At 37.6% G+C, this 19891-nt stretch overlaps 1 non-coding gene across 1 annotated transcript; it reads right to left on the bottom strand.

Moving 5' to 3' along the window:
* Window positions 1-19121: 19121 nt before the first annotated feature.
* Window positions 19122-19229, bottom strand: LOC130978503 (small nucleolar RNA R71). Its single transcript, XR_009086131.1, has one exon. It is a non-coding gene; the product is annotated as a small nucleolar RNA R71 (small nucleolar RNA).
* Between the last annotated feature and the right edge of the window lie 662 nt (window positions 19230-19891).

The following is a 19891-nucleotide window of genomic DNA, read 5'->3' as shown; positions in this document are numbered from 1 at the left end:
ATTTTTTACTTGTGATTGGAATCCTGAAGGGATTCATAAAGGCAACGTTTGCTTTCTTTAAAGCGGTTTGTGAAATCATAAAACTATGAATAAAAGAGGTTAGTTTATTTGTTTCTTTGTTCTACCATTTTTTTCTTCTTGTTTTCTAGTTTTCTTTCGAAAAAATCATAGGTGAGAAAAAGAGAAAGGAGAAACTGAAAGATGATGATGATGGCTCTTACAATTGGGTTAGTGAGGATGTTAAAATTCAAAGTTCTCTTTTTGTGGATATGAGTAACTATGGGTGAGATTGACGTTTCAAAAATAGTTAAGGGAGATTCTGGAGTGAGGGTTGAGTTGCTTCCATGCACTAGGGTTGATCGTGTTTTTCATAGAAAAATAGATTTTGAATATTTTTACATGCATAGCTGTGTTCTTGAAGAACTTCGTATGAAGCTTCCATTTACTATTTTTTAATGTGATGTTTTGAGACAACAAAATTGCGTGTCTTCTCAACTTCATCCAAATGGTTGGGTTTTTTTTGAAATTTTGATGGAGTTTCTAAAAATAAAGTCCTCTGTTGAGTTATTTTTGTCTTTGTTTCAAGTAAAGGGGTTTAAAAAGGGGTTTGTGTTAATCTAAATAGTGCTCCAGGTTTTGCTGTTTTCAAACTCTATAAGTTATCCTTTAAGCATTTCAAGAAAATATTTTTGTAAGTAAAGTCGGTCGACGAGAATTTTCTTTCTACTTGGATGAGCATTTAGGTGAGAAGTTCCCCCTATTTTGATGTTCACAGCCACAACATATTTTGAGTACATAAGAGATAACTCTTTGGAATGAATGTTTAATAGGGTATTTGGTAGAGGTTATTGATAAGAGAAACTTAATATCTGTCTTTGATTTGTTTCCATGGGAGGAAGATAGAACGTCGGTAGTGAACTATCTTGTGAGAGCTGATAAGTTATTTTTGAAGATGTGATAGTTGGCTATATTTTTTAGATTGTTTAATTGTTTTGTAGGGGAAAGTATCCAGATGCATCGGCGGCGAGCTTGATAGCTCGTCTGAAGACGAAGAATTTTGAGAAGGAGAGGTCGTCTTCCGATTCCAAAAAAATTGATAGAGAGAGGGAGGTAAATCGACTAGCCCCTAAGAAGAAGAGTTTTGTTTTCAAGAAAAGGAAACCCGATGTTATTAACTTAGGTGATGATATTGCTGAGAAAGTTAGGGAGATTTCTTTGGAGGAGATAACTACGTGAGAGCAAGTAGGAGAAGCTACATGGTTTTTCCAAGGATGGGGACGATTTTTTGGTGTGGGATAAGAAGTTTCCGTTTTTGGGGTTCCGTTTGGCTAGTATTGGTCAGAGACAGGAGAGGAGGCATAAGAAACTTTTGCAGAAGAATGATGAATTGACGAGTCTGAAAAAAAAGCTTGATTTAAAAGAAATTGTTATTGAGGATCTGAAAAAGAAGTTGGATGCAAAAGAAGAAGAGTTGAAATTGGAGAAGAATAATCATGACAAAGATATAGAATTGTTGAAGAAAAACGAAATTGATCTTTCCAATATGCATAATCAAGTGAATTGAAGTTACTGTGAAGCTGAAAAATATGGAGAAGAGTCAGGAGATTGAAATTTTTATGCTTTTGCTAAAGGCTTTGAGCATGCCGTTATGGAAGCAAAGCTATTGGTTCCGGATAGCGGCTTTTCGGCGATGGATCCGGGTACAGTTATTTGGGATGAACTCTTACCGGATGATGATGAGGCTGTCGAGGATGAGGATGACAACCTGGCAGATTGATATTTACTTATAGTTTGATTTTAGTACTTTAGATCATGAATGATTTGATGTGTTTGGATTTGACTTTTTCCAATTTGCTTTGGCTATTTTAGTTTGTAATAAGTAGTTTTTTTAACTTACCTCGTTTAGATAATATCTTATCACTGTTTGATTATATTATGATTTTGTGGATTGATGACTGGGTAATGATTGTTTTTAATTGCCATGAGTTTGTATTATATTATAACAAATTTTTTGTTCCTATTTATCATAAATTTGATAGAAGTGCACTTATACTTGACGAGAATATCTCATTTGTTGAACTTTGTTTGAAAATTGAAATATCATCGAGTTTGATTACGTATGGTTAGGTATCGAAGAGTTATTACTAGTGGATAAATCTTTTGTTTTTTATTGAGCATGTGATTGAATGATTCAGTTGACTGTAGATAGTCATAGTTCGAATTGATAGAGAAAAGAAGATAATTGATATAGATCGGCCTTTTTATAGCCACGATTAATTTGTTATATGACCTTTGTTTACAAAGGTGCAGGTAGGCTTGCCTTGTTAAAATCTCTCCAAGCAAAACCATCTTTAGAAAAAATCTTGTGTTGTGTTAAGAAATTAACTAGCATAATTTATGATGACAAACATTAATTTTATTGGGCTAATTACCCAATTAGTTTTGATGATTTTGCTTTAAGTGATGCAGGCAAAAAAATTCACCCTTGCAACAGCCCAAAATAATTGAAATAAAAATCAGGGAGCTCACAGTGTGCAACACTTACAAACAATCCCAAATTAATTTAGAACAAAGAAATCAAATGGGCTGAATGAACAAAGCCAACCCAAGCCCGAATTGATTCATCATTCCAATTCCTCCAAAGTGCTTCCCCCAAAAGCAACGTTCTGTTTTTTTTATCTTCGGTCAGAACTCAGAGAAGAGAGAGAAAGCTTAGTTTCTAAGTCATTCACCAAAGAAGAAAGAAAGAGAAGGGTTAAACAAAAAGGGGTTGAGGTCTAATCACCCAAATTAAACCATATCAAGCTAAATCAGAGGCTAAAGGTGATTCATTTCCTTTTACATGCATTTTACTTTCTTCCCTCCTTCTCCAACTCTCTACTACTTTATTTTGAGTTATATAAAAAAAGTGATCTCTGAGACATAATGCTGTGAATCAAAGGCCAAGATTATTTCTTGGGGACTAAGTAGTATCTCAAGGGTTTAGATGTGGGATTGCCATTGAAAGCTTTTCTTCTTTGTTGTTCTGAGTCTTTCGGTCAAGAAAAGGGGATCTGTTCCAAAATTCCAATTTGGGGATTAATGGAAGAAAGTGATCGGCTAAGTTGGAGAAGCACAAAGCTCGAGGGTTGACTTTGAAGAGAGCATCTCAGCAACATGCAAGGATATACAAATTTTTTTTTTTTTTTTGCGGAAGCAAGGAGAAAGAACCAAGGTTTGAAGTTCATGTTCTAAGAATTCTTCTCTGAGAGAGTTCATCAACTTGGATAGTGCTTTCTTTTAAAGAAGTATTTCACCAGAATGAGAAACTAAATCAGAGTCAAGAAAATCTGGTTTATCACATAGCAACAGTGGCTGTTGAAGAATTAATCTCCTTCATGTTTTACAGATTGTAGTTTTCATTTTCAATGTATATCTTTCTGTAATTTCTTGAGTGAAAAAAGGCTGAAAGAGAGAGCTTAGAAAAAGCCAAAGAGTGATAAAAGGCTGAGTGATACACTTGAGTAAAAAGCCTAGAGTGTCTTTAGATTTCTTTATGTTATTTTTGTGTCTTGTATCTTGTACTGGTGAGGTACCCCTTTCTTAGTTAGATAAGCACTAAGAGTGAAGAGTTAGGTATTAGCATAACCAAGTCAAGTTAGGTTAGAACTTGAGAGTGAAAGGATTGTATCAATCATGTGGAATTGGTGTATGTAATACTTTAACTATAGTGGAAATTTCACCACTGTTGTAGTGGAGACTGGATATAGGTTACATTGCACAAAGCAACTGAACCAGGATACATGATGGTGTCTGCTTCTCTCTTCCCTTCTCTATTCTATTTTCTGATATTCATGAGACAAAATGAAACTGTCTCATAAATTTTCTGCTGCTGAGTTCGAACAGAATCTAAGTGAAAGTTTATAAGTTAAGCATTATTTCATTAAACTAAAAGAAGGTCATATATTCAACCCCACTTTCTCTAAGCCTTCTACAACCTTCAATTGGTATCAAGAGCCTTGGTCTCAAGAATCAAGCTTCACCGCTTGGAGCAAAGGTCCAATGGCAAACAACTTAGGCACAACCACAGTTGCCTACACTCTAACTGAAGGCCAGTCAAATAATAGGCCTCCCTTCTTTAACGGAAAGAACTATGCCTACTGGAAAGAGCGGATGAGGATCTTCATCCAATCCATTGACTACAACATATGGAAGATTGTTGTAAGTGGCCCCAAGATTCCAAAAAAAAGTGCTGATGGAGTGGCGACTCTAAAAGAAGAAACTGAATGGAATGAGACGACAAAAAGAAAATGGAACTGAATGCCAAAGCCATCAACCTTCTTCACTGTGCTATCGGCTTTGAAGAGTACCGAAAGGTGTCTAGATGCAAGACAGCCAAAAAAATCTGGGAGAAACTCTAGGTTACACACGAAGGCACTAAATATGTCAAAGAAACGAGGATTGATATGCTGCGAAAAGAGTTTGAGATGTCTAATATGAAGGATGGAGAAAGCATTGATGAAGTGTTTGAGAGATTCTCAATCATAATCAACAACCTTGATGCTATGGGTACAACCTACTCAGAACAAACCCTAGTAAAAAAACTCCTTAGAAGCCTCACAAAGGAATGGGAAATAACTGCCACTGTCCTAGCCGAGAGTAATAACCTAAGTCCCATAACTTATTATGAGCTGAGAGGAAAACTCCTTGCCTATAAAGCCACACATACTAACCCAGACACAAAGAAAAATGGAATACCCCTTAAGTCAAAAATAGAATCAAAAGAGAGTGAGTCTAATGATGGTTTTTCAGAAGATGAACTTGTATTTTTTACTAGGAGACTTAGAAGACTAATGAGGAACAAAGGCAAGTACAAGGGTTCAAGCTCAAAGGAATACAAGAAGGACTTGAGCAAGGTGATTTGTCATCACTACAAGGAGGCTGGACACTTTAAGTTCAATTGTCTGAAGCTCAAGAAGGAAGAAAAAGAAAAGACAAAAAAGAAAAGAGTGCTCATGACATCTTGGGAAGATCTTGAAAATGATTCGGATGAGGAAGAAGACTCCAAATGCGAAGCACAAATCTGCTTCATGGCTGGTGATGATCAACTTGATGAGGTAAATTACTATGACTTGTCCATAGATGATTTACATGTTATAATTGATGACCTCACACAAAATTCTTCAAAACTGCTGGAGAAATACACTAAATGTAAATCTAAAAAAGAAATGTTGAAAGCTGAAAATGATTTTTTGAGAGAAAAAGTGAAGGAAACTGAATGTACTTTGAATATTATTGAAGAAAATAGATTTCTAAAATCTGAACTTGAAAAACTAAAAGAAAAGCACATTGTGGATCCTTCTCAAGAGCTTATTGCTGAAAATGAAAGATTAAATGAAATGATTAAAAGATTGAATGGTGACTTAGCAAAATTTGCTCAAAGTTCTAGCAACTTGGACAAATTGCTTGCTAATCAAAGACCATTGTTTGAAAAATCTGGTTTAGGATTTGTAACCAAGGAAAGTACAGATTTCAATTATTCCTCTATGAAATTTGTGGCTTCTTCATCAAAGACAAAATCCACTTCCAACAAATCTGGTCTTGGATATAATCCCACATATGATGAGGAAATTGAAGAACTCTGTCCTAGTGAAACTGCACCATCATCAAGAACCAAACCTACATAAAATAGGTCGGGTCTGGGCTATATTTCAACAAATGAGGTTTCTCCCAAAAATCAACCTCTTCACAATAGAATCTTACATTCAACAGGCCCAAATGTTTTCAGAAATTCTAGTTATGAGGCATTTACAAAAAGGAAAAGCAATAACAAAAATTATTTTGTCAAAAGAAATACACCTCTTCCAAAAACCAAAAAATTTCAGTCCTTTGATCATTTCCAGCATCATAACTCACCTCCTTTTCATCAACATGCATAAAAAAATTATTATTTTAATTGTAAGAAATTTGGTCACTCATATTCATAATGCTTCATTGAAAAAAGAATAGTAGAAAACCAAATTTACAATGTTGTCTGTGATTTCAAAGTACTTAGGCAACCAAGATGGATTAATTTCAAAGGATCCAAATTAATTTAGATACCTAAGACTACTTGAAGTTTTAATGCAGATTTGCCTAGTATCCAAGAACAAAAAGGATATGTGGTACTTGGACAGTGGATGCTCAAGGCACATGACTGGAAGGTCTACTTTCTTCATCAAACTAAATAAGTATGATGGAGGCTTTGTGACCTTTGGAGATGATAGAAAAAGTAAAATTCTGGCTATTGGAAAAGTAGGTAACAATCAATCTACTTTCATTAATGATGTCTTTTTGGTTAATGGTTTAAGGCATAACTTGTTAAGCATAAGTCAATTCTGTGATTTGGGTTATTTAGTGTTTTTCAAAAGATTGGAATGTTGTGTTGTAAATGAAAAGTCCAATGAAGTGTTGTTTATTGCTAAGCGTTGAGATAATGTGTATGGACTTACCCTTGATAAACTAAAGAATCAAAATGTAGCTTATTTTCATTATAAAGAATCTGAAAAGTGGCTATGGCACAAGAGATTGGACCATGCATGTATGTTTCAAATAAACAAACTTGTCAAGAAAGGATTAGTAAGAGGTCTTTCTTTGATAAGGTTTGACAAAGACATCACTTGTGATGCTTGCCAAATAGGAAAATAAACAAAGAGTTCATTTAAATCAAAGGAAGACATCTCTACTAAAAGACCACTTGAATTGCTACATATTGATTTATTTGGTCCAACAAGAACTCAAAGCCTAGGTGGTAAACATTATGGTTTAGTAATTGTGGATGACTACTTTAGATTTTGTTGGGTTTTATTTCCTGGAAACAAAAATGATGTCTTTTTGGCCTTTGAAATTTTTAGCAAGAAAGTTCAAAATGAAAAGGATTTAAAGATCTCTTCTATAAGAAGTGATCATGGAACTGAATTTGAAAACCATTTATTTGAATCCTTTTGTAAAGAATTTGGAATATCTCACAACTTCTCTTGTCCAAGGACACCACAACAAAATGGTGTCGTGGAAAGAAAAAATAGAAGCATTCAAGAAATGACAAGAGCCATTGATAAACCACTATTTTATGGTTTATCTTGTGCTAAATTGAGTGGGTCTTATCAGTTCTTTGCACACTTATTCATACAAACTGCGTGGTTTTACAAATCCTTCCCAATTTTGTTCTATGATTGAAAACTTGCTTCCTAATCCCTTAAATTGTGTACATTTAATTCCCCTTTATACCATTCGATACCGTGATCCGTGTGTTAAGTGTTTCCAGGCTTTATAGGGCAGTGGTGCACGAAATTGTGATCACTACTTTTCACAACTCAATTAATCCCTGGTAATGAATCCAAAAACTTGGTGCTCAATACCATGGTATAAACATAATTTCACAACTTCGCACAACTAACCAGCAAGTGCATTGGGTCGTCCAAGTAATAAACCTTACGCGAGTAAGGGTCGATCCCACGGAGATTATTGGTATGAAGCAAGCTATGGTCATCTTGTAAATCTTAGTCAGGCAGATTCAAATGGTTATGGATGATATATGAATAAAGTATAAAGATAGAGATAGAGATACTTATGTAATTCATTGGTGAGAATTTCAGATAAGCGTATGGAGATGCTTTGTCCCTTCCGTCTCTCTGCTTTCCTACTGTCTTCATCCAATCCTTCTTACTCCTTTCCATGGCAAGCTGTATGTTGGGCATCACCGTTGTCAGTGGCTACAGTCCCGTCCTCTCAGTGAAAATGTTCAACGCACCCTGTCACGGCACGGCTAATCATCTGTCGGTTCTCAATCAGGTTGGAATAGAATCCATTGATTCTTTTGCGTCTGTCACTAACGCCCAGCCTTCAGGAGTTTGAAGCTCGTCACAGTCATTCAATCATTGAATCCTACTCAGAATACCACAGACAAGGTTTAGACCTTCCGGATTCTCTTGAATGCCGCCATCAATTCTAGCTTATACCACGAAGATTCCGATTAAGGAATCCAAGAGATAAACATTCAAGCCTTGTTTGCTTGTAGAACGGGAGTGGTTGTCAGGCACGCGTTCATAAGTGAGAATGATGATGAGCGTCACATAATCATCACATTCATCAAGTTCTTGAGTGCGAATGAATATCTTGGAATAAGAACAAGCTGAATTGAATAGAAGAACAATAGTAATTACATTAATACTCGAGGTACAGCAGAGCTCCACACCTTAATCTATGGTGTGTAGAAACTCCACCATTGAAAATACATAAGAACAAGGTCTAGGCATGGCCGAATGGCCAGCCTCCCAATACATGATCAAAAGACTCAAAATGATCAAGGATCCAAAGATTCAAAGATCTAAAGATGAAAATACAATAGTAAAAGGTCCTATTTGTAGAGAACTAGTAGCCTAGGGTTTACAGAAATGAGTAAATGACAGAAAAATCTACTTCCGGGCCCACTTGGTGTGTGCTTGGGCTGAGCATTGAAGCATTTTTGTGTAGAGACTCTTCTTGGAGTTAAACGCCAGCTTTTGTGCCAGTTTGGGCGTTTAACTCCCATTCTTGTGCCAGTTCCGATGTTTAACGCCGGGCAATTTTGAGCTGATTTGGAACACCGATTTGGGCCATCAAATATTGGACAAAGTATGGACTATTATACATTGCTGGAAAGCCCAGGATGTCTACTTTCCAACGCCGTTGAGAGCGCGCCAATTGGGCTTCTGTAGCTCCAGAAAATCCACTTCGAGTGCAGGGAGGTCAGAATCCAATAGCACCTGCAGTCCTTTTCAGTCTCTGAATCAGATTTTTGCTCAAGTCCCTCAATTTCAGCCAGAAAATACCTGAAATCATAGAAAAATACACAAACTCATAGTAAAGTCCAGAAAAGTGAATTTTAACTAAAAACTAATAAAAATATAATAAAAACTAACTAAAACATACTAAAAACTATGCCAAAAAGCGTATAAATTATCCGCTCATCACAACACCAAACTTAAATTGTTGCTTGTCTCCAAGCAACTGAAAATCAAATAAGATAAAGAGAAGAGAATATGCAATGAATTCCAAAAACATCTATGAAGATCAGTATTAATTAGATGAGCGGGGCTTTTAGCTTTTTGCCTCTGAACAGTTTTGGCATCTCACTCTATCCTTTGAAATTCAGAATGATTGGCTTCTATAGGAACTCAGAATCCAGATAGTGTCATTGATTCTCCTAGTTAAGTATGATGATTCTTGAACACAGCTACTTTATGAGTCTTGGCCGTGGCCTAAAGCACTCTGTCTTCCAGTATTACCACCGGATACATACATGCCACAGACACATAATTGGGTGAACCTTTTCAGATTGTGACTCAGCTTTGCTAGAGTCCCCAATTAGAGGTGTCCAGGGTTCTTAAGCACACTCTTTTTGCCTTGGATCACAACTTTATTTTTTATTTTTTTTTCTTTTCTCCATTTTTTTTTGAATTCACTGCTTTTTCTTGCTTCAATAATCATTTTTATGATTTTTCAGATCCTCAGTAACATGTCTCCTTTTTCATCATTCTTTCAAGAGCCAACATTCATGAACAACAAATTCAAAAGACTTATGCACTGTTCAAGCATACATTCAGAAAACAAAAGTATTGCCACCACATCAAAATAATTAATCTGTTATAAAATTTAAAATTCATGCAATTCTTCTCTTTTTCAATTAAGAACATTTTTCATTCAAGAAAGGTGATGGATTCATAGGACATTCATAACTTTAAGGCATAGACACTAAGACACTAATGATCACAAGACACAAACATAGATAAACATAAAGCATAATTTTCGAAAAACAGGAAAATAAGGAACAAGGAAATCAAAGAACGGGTCCACCTTAGTGATGGCGGCTTGTTCTTCCTCTTGAAGATCTTATGGAGTGCTTGAGCTCCTCAATGTCTCCTCCTTGCCTTTTTTGCTCCTCTCTCATGATTCTTTGATCTTCTCTAATTTCATGGAGGAGAATGGAATGTTCTTGGTGCTCCACCCTTAGTTGTCCCATGTTGGAACTCAATTCTCCTAGGGAGGTGTTGATTTCATGACTATGAGGACTTGGTCCAACCTTTGATCAAAGTTGACCCTTCTAGTGTAAGGGTGTTCATCTCCTTGCATCATGGGCAAGTTGAATGCCAACCTTACATTTTCTGGACTAAAATCTAAGTATTTCCCCCGAACCATTGTAAGCCAATTCTTTGGGTCCGGGTTCACACTTTGATCATGGTTCTTGGTGATCCATGCATTGGCATAGAACTCTTGAACCATCAAGATTCCGACTTGTTGAATAGGGTTGGTAAGAACTTCCCAACCTCTTCTTCGGATCTCATGTCGGATCTCCGAATATTCACTCTTTTTGAGTTTGAAAGGGCCCTCGGGGATCACCTTCTTCAAGGCCACAACTTCATAGAAGTGGTCTTGATGCACCCTTGAGATGAATCTCTCCATCTCCCATGACTCGGAGGTGAAAGCTTTTGCCTTCCCTTTCCTCTTTCTAGAGGTTTCTCCGGCCTTGGATGCCATAAATGGTTATGGAAAAACAAAAAGTAATGCTTTTATCACACCAAACTTAAAAGGTTTGCTCGTCCTCGAGCAAAAGAAGAAAGAAGAGAGTAGAAGAAGAAGAATTATAGGAGATGGAGATGGCTTTGTGGTTCGGCCAAAGGGGGAGAAGTAGTGTTTAGGGTGTGTGAAAATGAAGGGGTGAAGATGGGTTTATATAGGGGTGGAGAGAAGGATAGGGTTCGGTTATGGGAGGGTGGGTTTGGGAGGGAAAGTGGTTTGAATTTGAATGGTGAGGTAGGTGGAGTTTTCTGAAGGATGGATGTGAGTGGTGAAGAGAAAGATGGGATTTGATAGGTGAGGGTTTTTGGGGAAGAGTGGTTGAGGTGATTGGTGAATGGGTGAAGAAGAAGAGAGAGGGTGGTGGGGTAGGTGGGGATCCTGTGGGGTCCACAGATCCTGAGGTGTCAAGAAAAAGTCATCCCTGCACTAAGTGGCGAGCAAAATTGCTCTCTGTGCCAATTCTGGCGTTAAACGTCGGGCTGGTGCCCATTTCTGGCGTTTAACGCCAACTTCTTGCCCTTTCCTGGTGTTTAACGCCAGTCTGGTGCCCTTTTCTGGCGTTAAACACCCAGAATGGTGCCAGACTAGGCGTTAAACACCCATTTGCTGCCCTTACTGGCGTTTAAACGCCAGCAAGGTCTTCCTCCAAGGTGTGCTGTTTTTCTTTCTGTTTTTCATTCTGTTTTTGCTTTTTCAATTGATTTTGTGACTTCTCATGATCATCAACCTACAGAAAACATGAAATAACAAAGGAAAATAGATAAAATATAACATTGGGTTGCCTCCCAACAAGCGCTTCTTTAATGTCAATAGCTTGACAGTGGGCTCTCATGGAGCCTCACAGATACTCAGAGCAATGTTGGAACCTCCCAACACCAAACTTAGAGTTTGAATGTGGGGGTTCAACACCAAACTTAGAATTTGGTTGTGGCCTCCCAACACCAAACTTAGAGTTTGACTGTGGGGGCTCTGTTTGACTCTGTTTTGAGAGAAGCTCTTCATGCTTCCTCTCCATGGTTACAAAGGGATGTCCTTGAGCCTTAAACACTAAGGATTCTTTATTCACTTGAATGATCAATTCTCCTCTGTCCACATCAATCACAGCCTTTGCTATGGCTAGGAAGGGTCTGCCAAGGATGATGGATTCATCCATGCACTTCCCAGTCTCTAGGACTATGAAATTAGCAGGGATGTAATGGTCTTCAATCTTTACCAGAACATCCTCTACAAGTCCATAAGCTTATTTTCTTGAACTGTCTACCATCTCTAGTGAGATTCTTGCAGCTTGTACCTCAAAGATCCCTAGCTTCTCCATTACAGAGAGAGGCATGAGGTTTACACTTGACCCTATGTCACACAGAGCCTTCTTAAAGGTCATGGTGCCTATGGTACAAGGTATTGAAAACTTCCCAGGATCTTGTCTCTTTTGAGGTAATTTCTGCCTAGACAAGTCATCCAGTTCTTTGGTGAGCAAAGGAGGTTCGTTCTCCCAAGTCTCATTACCAAATAACTTGTCATTTAGCTTCATGATTGCTCCAAGATATTTAGCAACTTGCTCTTCAGTGACATACTCATCCTCTTCAGAAGAAGAATACTCATCAGAGCTCATGAATGGCAGAAGTAAATCCATTGGAATCTCTATGGTCTCAGTGTGAGCCTCAGATTCTCATGGTTCCTCATTAGGGAACTCATTGGAGGCCAGTGGACGTCCATTGAGGTCTTCCTCAGTGGCGTTCACTGCCTCTTCTTCCTCTTCTAGTTCGGCCATGTGGATCATGTTAATGGCCTTGCATTCTCCTTTTGGATTCTCTTCTGTATTGCTTGGAAGAGTACTAGGAGGGAGTTCAGTAATTTTCTTGCTCAGCTGTCCCACTTGTGCCTCTAAGTTTCTAATGGAAGACCTTGTTTCAGTCATGAAACTTTGAGTGGTTTTGATTAGATCAGAGACCATGGTTGCTAAGTCAGAGTGGTTCTGCTTAGAATTCTCTGTCTGTTGCTGAGAAGATGATGGAAAAGGCTTGCCATTGCTAAACCTGTTTCTTCCACCATTATTGTTGTTGAAACCTTGTTGAGGTTTCTGTTGATCCTTCCATGAGAAATTTGGATGATTTCTCCATGAAGAATTATAGGTGTTTCCATAGGGTTCTCCCATGTAATTCACCTCTTCCATTGAAAGGTTCTCAGGATCATAAGCTTCTTCTTCAGATGAAGCATCCTTAGTACTGTCTGGTGCATTTTGCATTCCAGACAGACTTTGAGAAATCAAATTGACTTGCTGAGTCAATATTTTATTCTGAGCCAGTATGGCATTCAGAGTATCAATCTCAAGAACTCCTTTCTTCTGATTTGTCCCATTGTTCACAGGATTCCTTTCAGAAGTGTACATGAATTGGTTATTTGCAACCATTTCAATTAGTTCTTGAGCTTCTGTAGGCGTTTTCTTCAGATGAAGAGATCCTCCAGCAGAGATGTCCAATGACATCTTGGACAGTTCAGATAGACCATCATAGAAGATACCTATGATGCTCCATTCAGAAAGCATGTCAGAAGGACACTTTCTGATCAATTGTTTGTATCTTTCCCAAGCTTCATAGAGGGATTCTCCTTCCTTCTGTCTGAAGGTTTGGACTTCCACTCTAAGCTTACTCAATTTTTGAGGTGGAAAGAACTTTGCCAAGAAGGCATTGACTAGCTTTTCCCAAGAGTTCAGGCTTTCTTTAGGTTGTGAATCCAACCATATCCTAGCTCTGTCTCTTACAGCAAAAGGGAATAGCATAAGTCTGTAGACCTCAGGGTCAACCCCATTAGTCTTAACAGTGTCACAGATTTGCAAGAATTCAGCTAAAAACTGATGAGGATCTTCCAATGGAAGTCCATGGAACTTGCAATTCTGTTGCATTAGAGAAACTAATTGAGGCTTAAGCTCAAAGTTGTTTGCTCCAATGGAAGGGATAGAGATGCTTCTCCCATAGAAGTCAGGAGTAGGTGCAGTAAAGTCACCCAGCACCTTCCTTGCATTGTTGGCATTGTTGTTGTTTTCGGCAGCCATGGGTTCTTCTTCTTTGAAGATTTCTGTTAGGTCCTCTACAGAGAGTTGTGCCTTAGCTTCTCTTAGCTTTCACTTCAAGGTCCTTTCAGGTTCAGGGTCAGGCTCAACAAGAATATCTTTGTCTTTGCTCCTGCTCATATGAAAGAGAAGAGAACAAGAAAAGATGGAATCCTCTATGTCACAGTATAGAGATTCCTTGAGGTGTCAGAGGAAATGAAAAATAGAAGGAAGAAGTAGAAGAATTCGAACTTATCAAGAGAGATGGAGTTAGAATAATAGTGTTAGTCCATAAATAGAAGGATGTGAGAAGAGGGGAAGAAATTTTCGAAAATTAAGTAAAAGATTTTAAAAACATTTTGAAAAATACTAATTGATTTTCGAAAACTAAGAGTGGAAAAGAAATCAAGTGATTTTTGAAAAAGATTTTGAAATTAGAAATCAAAAAGATATGATTGAAAACTATTTTGAAAAAGATATGATTAAGAAGATATGATTGAAAAGTTATGGTTTTAAAAAGATGTGATTGAGAAGATATGATTTGAAAAATAATTTAAAAAGATTTGATTTTAAAAATTAATGACTTGGCTAACAAGAAAAGATATGATTCAAACATTAAACCTTTCTCAACAGAAAAGGCAACATACTTGAAATGTTGAATCAAATCATTAATTGATAGCAAGTATTTTTGAAAATGGAAAGAAATTGATTTTGAAAAAGACTTGATTGAAAAGATATGATTTGAAAAAAGATTTGATTTTGAAAAATTTTGAAAACTTGAAAAAAAATTGAATTGAAAACAGAATCTTCCCTCTTGTGCCATCCTGGCATTAAACGCCCAGAATGGTGCACATTCTGGCATTTAACGCCCAAAGCACTACCCTTTTGGGCGTTAAACGCCCAGCCAGGCACCCTGGCTGGCGTTTAAACGCCAGTTTGCCTTCTTCACTGGGCGTTTTGAACGTCTAGCTTTTTCTGTGTAATTCCTCTACTGTATGTTCTGAATCTTCAATTCTCTGTATTATTGACTAGAAAAGACAAAAATAAAAAATATTTTTGGATTTTTAATAATGAGGAATAATCAAAATGCAACTAAAATCAAATAGACAATGCATGCAAGACACCAAACTTAGCAGTTTGTATACCATTGACACTAGAAAAATGAGAATGCATATGAGAAACCACAAAACACTCAAGACAAGAGAATTTAAAGATCAGAACAAGGAAATCATCAAGAACAACTTGAAGATTAATGAAGACACATGCATGAATTTGAAAAATGCAAGAAGAACAGAAACATGCAATTGACACCAAACTTAAAATGAGACACTAGACTCAACAAGAAACATAAAATATTTTTGGTTTTTATAATTTTGTAATTTTTTTGGATTTTTTGAAAATTAAGTGGAAAAGAAAATAAAGATATCAAAGCTCTTAATGAGAATTCCAAGAATCATGCAATGTTAGTCTAAAGCTTTAGTCTAAAGGAATTAGACATGGCTAGCCAAGCTTCAGCAGGACATTGCATTCAAGAGCTAAATTGATGAGGATCAATCAGCTTTGGTGATGATAAGAATCATCACCTTGAAACACTATAATTCATTCTTAAGAACTCTGAAGATAAATACCTAATCTAAGCAACAAGATGAACCGTCAGTTGTCCAAACTCAACAATCCCCGGCAACGGCGCCAAATACTTGGTGCTGTTGCCGGATCAAAAATTTGGCACTGATGTTACTAGACCAAAAGCTTGCCGAAAACTCGAACAATCCCCGGCAACGGCGCCAAAAATTTGGTGCACGAAATTGTGATCACTACTTTTCACAACTCAATTAATCCCCGGCAATGAATCCAAAAACTTGGTGCTCAATACCATGGTATAAACATAATTTCACAACTTCGCACAACTAACCAGCAAGTGCACTGGGTCGTCCAAGTAATAAACCTTACGCGAGTAAGGGTCGATCCCACGGAGATTGTTGGTATGAAGTAAGTGATGAGCGGATAATTTGTACGCTTTTTGGCATTGTTTTTAGTATGTTTCTAGTAGGATTTAGTTAGTTTTTAGTATATTTTTATTAGTTTTTAGTTAAAATTCACTTTTCTGGACTTTACTATGAGTTTGTGTGTTTTTCTGTGATTTCAGGTATTTTCTGGCTGAAATTGAGGGACCTGAGCAAAAATCTGATCCAGAGACTGAAAAGGACTGCAGATGCTGTTGGATTCTGACCTCCCTGCACTCGAAGTGGATTTTCTGGAGCTACAGAATCCCAATTGGCGCGCTCTGAACGGCGTTGGAAAGTAGACATCCTGGGCTTTCCAGCAATATATGATAGTCCATACTTTGCCCAAGATTTGATGGCCCAAACTGGCGTTCAAAGTCACCCTCAGGATTTCCAGCGTTAAACGCCGGAACTGGCACAAGAATGGGAGTTAAACGCCCAAACTGGCACCAAAGCTGGCGTTTAACTCCAAGGAGAGTCTCTACACGAAAATGCTTCATTGCTCAGCCCAAGCACACACCAAGTGGGCCCGGAAGTGGATTTCTATGTCATTTACTCATCTTTGTACACCCTAGGCTACTAGTTTTCTATATATAGGACCTTTTACTATTGTATTTTCATCTTGGTTCTTCTGGTTTCCTCTCTGGGGCCGAAACCAATGATCACTCTTGTTCTTATGTATTTTCAACGCTGGAGTTTCTACACACCATAGATTAAGGTGTGGAGCTCTGCTGTACCTCGAGTATTAATGCAATTACTATTGTTCTTCTATTCAATTCCGCTTGTTCTTTGTCCAAGATATCACTTGTTCTTCAACTTGATGAATGTGATGATCCGTGACACTCATCATCATTCTCACTTATGAACAAAGTGACTGACAACCACTCTTGTTCTACAAGCATACGAGGCTCTAGTGAATATCTCTTGGATTCTTTAACCGGAATCTTCGTGGTATAGGCGAGAACTGATGGCGGCATTCAAGAGAATCCGGAAGGTCTAACCTTGTCTGTGGTATTCTGAGTAGGATTCAATGATTGAATGACTGTGACGTGCTTCAAACTCCTAACAGGCGGGGCGTTAGTGACAGACGCAAAAGAATCGCTGGATTCTATTCCGGCCTGACCGAGAACCGACAGCTGATTAGCCATATGCTGTGACAGAGCATAGGAACATTTTCACTGAGAGGATGGGAGGTAGCCACTGACAACGGTGAAACCCTTGCATAAGCTTGCCATGGAAAGGAGTAAGAAGGATTGGATGAAGACAGTAGGAAAGCAGAGAGACGGAAGGGAAAGCATCTTCATACGCTTATCTGAAGCTCTCACCAATGACATACATAAGTATCTCTATCTTTATCTTTATGTTTTATTCATCATCTATACCCATTTGAGTCTGCCTGACTAAGATTTACAAGGTGACCATAGCTTGCTTCATACCAACAATCTCCGTGGGATCGACCCTTACTCGCGTAAGGTTTATTACTTGGACGACCCAGTGCACTTGCTGGTTAGTTGTGCGAAGTTGTGTTCATGCCATGGTATTGAACACCAAGTTTTTGGATTCATTACCGGGATTATTTGAGTTGTGAAAAGTAGTGATCATAATTTCGTGCACCAAGTTTTTGGCGCCGTTGCCGGGGATTGTTTCGTGTATGGACAACTGACGGTTCATCTTGTTGCTTAGATTAGGTATTTTTCTTCAGAGTTCTTAAGAATGAATTCTAGTGTTTCAAGGTGATGTTCTTATCATCACCAAAGCTGATTGATCCTCATCAATTTAGCTCATTGAATGCAATGTCCTGCTGAAGCTTGGCTAGCTATGTCTAATTCCTTTAGACTAAAGCTTTAGACTAACATTGCATGATTCCTGGAATCCAAATTGAGAATTCTGAAACCTTTATTTTCTATTTCCATATAATTTTCGAAAAAAAAAAGCACAAAAAATTATAAAAATCATAAAAACCAAAAATATTTTATGTTTCTTGTTTGAGTCTAGTGTCTGATTTTAAGTTTGGTGTCTTGCATGCCTTGTTTATTTGATCTTGGTTCTATTTTCAAGTCAATAGTACAGGGAACTGAAGATTCAGAACATGCAGCAGAGGAATTACACAGAAAAAGCTGGGCGTTCAAAACGCCCAGTGAAGAAGGACAGACTGGCGTTTAAACGCCAGCCAGGGTACCTGGTTGGGCGTTTAACGCCCAAAATGGTAGTGCATTGGGCGTTAAACGCCAGAATGTGCACCATTCTGGGCGTTTAACGCCAGGATGGCACAAGGGGGAGGATTTTGTTTTCAAAATCAATTTTTTTCAAGTTTTCAAAGTTTTTCAAAATCATATCTTTTTCAAATCATATATTTTCAATCAAATGTTTTCAAAATTAATTTCTTTCCTTTTTCAAAGATACTTACTAACAATTAATGATTTGATTGAACATTTTAAATATGTTGCCTTATCTGTTGAGAGAGGTTTAATGTTTGAATCATATCTTTTCTTGTTAGGCAAGTCATTAATTTTTAAAATCAAATCTTTTTAAAATTGTTTTCAAATCATATCTTTTCAATCATATCTTTTTAAAAGCATAATTTTTTTTTCATATCTTTTTAATCACATCTTTTTCAAAACAGTTTTTAATCATATCTTTTTAATTTCTAATTTCAAAAATCTTTTTCAAAAATTACTTGATTCCTTTTCCACTTCTGATTTTCGAAAATCAATTAGAGTTTTTCAAAAATGTTTTCAAAATAATTCACTTGATTTTCGAAAATTTCTTCCTCTCTTCCCACATCCTTCTATTTATGGAGTACTACTCCTTCTCAATGCACAATTTGAACTCTATCTAATTAAGTTCGAATTCTTCTACCTCTTCTTTCTATTTTTCTGTTCCTCTGACACCTCAAGGAATCTCTATACTGTGACATAGAGGATTCCATATTTTCTTGTTCTCTTCTCTTTCATATGAGCAGGAGCAAAGACAAAGGCATTCTTGTTGAAGCTGACCCTGAACCTGAAAGGTCCTTGAAGCGAAAGCTAAGAGAAGCTAAGGCACAACTCTCTGTTGAGGACCTGACCGAATTCTTCAAAGAAGAAGAACCCATGGCAGCCGAAAACAACAACAATGCCAACAATGCAAGGAAGGTGCTGGGTGACTTTACTGCACCTACTCCCGACTTCTATGGGAGAAGCATCTCTATCCCTGCCATTGGAGCAAACAACTTTGAGCTTAAGCCTCAATTAGTTTCTCTAATGCAACAGAATTGCAAGTTCCATGGACTTCCATTGGAAGATCCTCTTCAGTTCTTAGCTGAATTCTTGCAAATCTGTGACACTGTCAAGACTAATGGGGTTGACCCTGAGGTCTACAGACTTATGCTATTCCCTTTTGCTGTAAGAGACAGAGCTAGGACATGGTTGGACTCACAACCTAAAGAAAGCCTGGACTCTTGGGAAAAGCTAGTCAATGCCTTCTTGGCAAAGTTCTTTCCACCTCAAAAATTGAGTAAGCTTAGAGTGGAAGTCCAAACCTTCAGACAGAAGGATGGAGAATCCCTCTATGAAGCTTGGGAAAGATACAAACAATTAATCAGAAAATGTCCTTCTAACATGCTTTCTGAATAGAGCATCATAGGTATTTTCTATGATGGTCTCTCTGAACTATCCAAGATGTCTTTGGATAGCTCTGCTGGAGGATCTCTTCATCTAAAGAAGACGCCTACAGAAGCTCAAGAACTCATTGAAATGGTTGCAAATAACCAATTCATGTACACTTCTGAAAGGAATCCTGTGAACAATGGGACAAGTCAGAAGAAAGGCGTTCTTGAGATTGATACTCTGAATGCCATATTGGCTCAGAATAAGATATTGACTCAACAAGTCAATTTGATTTCTCAAAGTCTGTCTGGAATGCAAAATGCACCAAGCAGTACTAAGGGTGCTTCATCTGAGGAAGAAGCTTATGATCCTGAGAACCCTTCAATGGAAGAGGTGAATTACCTAGGAGAACCCTATGGAAACACCTATAATTCTTCATGGAGAAATCACCCAAATTTCTCATGGAAGAATCAAGAGAGACCTCAACAAGGTTTCAACAATAATGGTGGAAGAAACAGGTTTAGCAATGGCAAGCCTTTTCCATCATCTTCTCAGCAACAGACAGAGAGTTCTAAACAGAACCCCTCTGACTTAGCAACCATGGTCTCTGATCTAATCAAAACCACTCAAAGTTTCATGACTGAAACAAGATCCTCCATTAGGAATTTGGAGGCACAAGT

The sequence above is a fragment of the Arachis stenosperma genome, chromosome 4 (assembly GCF_014773155.1).
Source record: "Arachis stenosperma cultivar V10309 chromosome 4, arast.V10309.gnm1.PFL2, whole genome shotgun sequence".
In the NCBI taxonomy this organism is placed as follows: domain Eukaryota; kingdom Viridiplantae; phylum Streptophyta; class Magnoliopsida; order Fabales; family Fabaceae; genus Arachis; species Arachis stenosperma.
The sequence above is the reverse complement of the archived record's forward strand: the minus strand, read 5'-3'. Positions and strand labels throughout refer to the sequence as shown.